General features: G+C 42.3%; 1 pseudogene; it reads left to right on the top strand.

The window, feature by feature from the left end:
- Positions 1–1,151: 1,151 nt before the first annotated feature.
- Positions 1,152–2,362, top strand: LOC110307079 (annotated as a pseudogene).
- Positions 2,363–3,270: the final 908 nt, after the last annotated feature.

The raw sequence follows: 3,270 nt of genomic DNA, 5'->3' as shown, positions 1-3,270 counted from the left end.
GTGTGTGCTAGAAACTGAACCTGGGTCCTCTGAAAGCTTTGTCTTATATTTTAATTATGTGTTTGACTGTGTGTGGGTGCAGCACCTAACATGGCTGCTGAGATCCAAACTCTGGTCCTCTTTCAAAACAGCAAATGCTCTTTCCTGAGCAGTCTCTCCAGCCCTAAATTATGTCCTTAAACGGAATCATAATCATAGAAATAATAACTCTTACCTACCCAGCGAATATGTCAAATCATTGTAATATCATTTAAAACTCCAAGGGAGGTTTTTTTCTTGCTGTGGAAAGGAAGAATATGAACTAAAGTTCTTGAGAAGGAATTAAGTTCTAAGACTCTCCAAGATGGTTTTGAAGAACAAAGTAGACACTTCCACAGACCACCAAGATTTAGCCAAATCCACAACTAAGACTGACTGATAGGGCAGCAAAGATGGTTGTACAGGGAGTGGATTTGACCGTACAGCCTCTTAGCAGAATTGCACAAACACAGATGCTTGACGTGTGGCAGTGAAGCTCTGCATATTGGTGGAATAAAAATGAATCATTAGTAGTAACCCTGAGCCAAATGACTATTCATATGACAGAATTAAAAATTGATGTTCTGTCTTCATTCAGTACTCTGGAAACAGATTTAAAGTCAATAAAAGAACTAGATAAATAAGCTTTTTAAAGATTTTAGAAAATAATCTAAAAAGTACATTTTTTTTTTTATACTGAGGTAAATAGGATTTTCATGAGTAACACAAAAACACTTTTTTTGTTGTTGGTTTCTCGAGACAAGGTTTCTCTGTATAGCCCTGGCTGTTCTGGAACTCACTTTGTAGACCAGGCTGGCCTCAAACTCAGAAATCTGCCTGCCTCTGCCTCCCAAGTGCTGGGATGAAAGGCATGCGCCACCACGCCTGGCTCAGATACAGGCTTTTAAGGAGTGGAAGTGGAAACACTGGGGAAGAGGAAAAATATCAGAGGTGGGGGAGGGGTTAGGGGAGGGGTAGGATGTGGGGTTAAAGAGGGCGAATATAAGCAAAGTGTAGTATATACATAGATGAAGACACCGTACGGAAGCACATTATTTTGTACAATCAATATACACTAGTAAGAAACCTTTAGATATTGAACTCGAGTTGGAAGAGGCGAGTCCGGTCTCAAAATGGAGGGCCATGATCCAAAGGAACCAGAGCAGCTGAGGAAGCTGTTTATTGGTGGTCTGAGCTTTGAAACCACAGATAATAGCTTAAGAGAACATTGTGAGAAATGGGGCACACTTACAGACTGTGTGGTAATGAGAGATCCCCAAACAAAACGTTCCAGAGGCTTTGGTTTTGTGACCTACTCTTGTATTGAAGAGGTGGCTGTTGCAATGTGTGCTCAGCCACACAAGGTTGATGGGCGTGTGGTGGAGCCAAAGAGAGCTGTTTCTAGAGAGGATTCTGTAAAGCCTGGCGCCCATTTAATGGTGAAGAAAATTTTTGTTGGTGGTATTAAAGAGGATACGGAAGAATATAACCTGAGAGACGACTTTGAAGAGTATGGCAAGATTGAAGTCATAGAGGTTATGGAAGACAGGCAGAGTGGGAAAAAGAGAGGATTTGCTTTTGTAACTTTTGATGATCATGACACAGTTGATAAAATTGTTGTTCAGAAATACCACACTATTAATGGGCATAATTGTGAAGTGGAAAAGGCCCTTTCTAAACAAGAGATGCAGTCTGCTGGATCACAGAGAGGTCGTGGAGGTGGATCTGGCAGCTTTATGGGTCGTGGAGGAAACTTTGAAGGTGGTGGAGGAAACTTTGGTGGATGAGGTGGCTATGGTGGTGGAGGTGGTGGCAGCAGAGGTAGTTATGGAGGTGGTGATGGTGGATATAATGGACTTGGAGGTGATGGTGGCAACTATGGTGGTGGTCCTGGTTACAGCAGTAGAGGAGGTTATGGAGGTGGTGGACCAGGCTATGGAAACCAGGGTGGTGGATATGGTGGTGGAGGAGGAGGCTATGATGGTTACAATGAAGGAGGAAATTTTGGTGGAGGTAACTATGGTGGTGGTGGAAACTATAATGACTTTGGAAATTATAGTGGACAGCAACAGTCAAATTATGGACCCATGAAGGGGGGCAGTTTTGGTGGAAGAAGCTCAGGCAGTCCCTATGGTGGTGGCTATGGATCTGGAGGTGGAAGTGGTGGATATGGTAGCAGAAGGTTTTAAAATAAAACAGAAATGGCTACAGTTCTCAGCAGGAGAGAGAGCGAGGAGTTGTCAGGAAAGCTGCAGGTTACTTTGAGACAGTCGTCCCAAATGCATTAGAGGAACTGTAAAAATCTGCCACAGAAGGAACGATGATCCATAGTCAGAAAAGTCACTGCAGCTTAAACAGGAAACCCTTCTTGTTCAGGACGGTCACAGCCACAGTTTGCAAAAAGTGCAGCTATTGATTAATGCAATGTAGTGTCAATTAGATGTACATTCCTGAGGTCTTTTATCTGTTGTAGCTTTGTCTTTTTCTTTCTTTTCATTACATCAGGTATATTGCCCTGTAAATTGTGGTAGTGGTACCAGGAATAAAAAATTAAGGACTTTTTTAAAAAAGAAAAAAAGAAAAAAAAGAAACCTTTAAAAGGAAAATGCATATAATAAAACCAAATTATGGGGAAAAATGATGTTAAGGCAAAATTCAGTCTCGATAACACCTGTGTGATGAGATTTGCAAAAGGAATGAAAGGGTGGTGGGATCAGTCACCTTTAATTCCAACACCCTGGGGACAGAGACAGGCATCCTGTTCTATAGAGTGAGTTCTAGGACAGCCAGGTCTACACAGAGAAGGCTGAGGCACTCAGGGGCAGGGATGGGATGGACTAAACCAAACAAAACTAAATAATCCATGTGAAGACATAGACTCGTCCTCAGAGGGCTCTGAGGCAGGGGGTTGTAATTAGGGACATTTGAATACTTTAAACACATTCATTCTCTCTCTCTCTCTCTCTCTCTCTCTCTCTCTCTCTCTCTCTCTCTCTCTCTCTCTCTGGAATTAGCTCATTTGATTACAGAATCTGAGAAGTCCTGAGTCCAGTGCCTTGGGCCCCCACAGAGCTGATGATGTAGCTCCTTTCTGAATCACAGGACAGACAATACTGAGGGCATCTTGGCTTCGACTTAAATTCAAAGGCAGGAAAAATGGATGTCCCAGTTAGGCAGGAGAAATTCTCCTTTACTGACAAGAAGATTCCCACTTTTTCCTCTTCAAACCTTGTGATAAAGTAACACTAGTAA

The sequence above is a fragment of the Mus caroli genome, chromosome 12 (genome assembly GCF_900094665.2).
Source record: "Mus caroli chromosome 12, CAROLI_EIJ_v1.1, whole genome shotgun sequence".
In the NCBI taxonomy this organism is placed as follows: Eukaryota; Metazoa; Chordata; class Mammalia; order Rodentia; family Muridae; genus Mus; species Mus caroli.
This window is presented reverse-complemented; position numbering and strand designations above follow the sequence as displayed.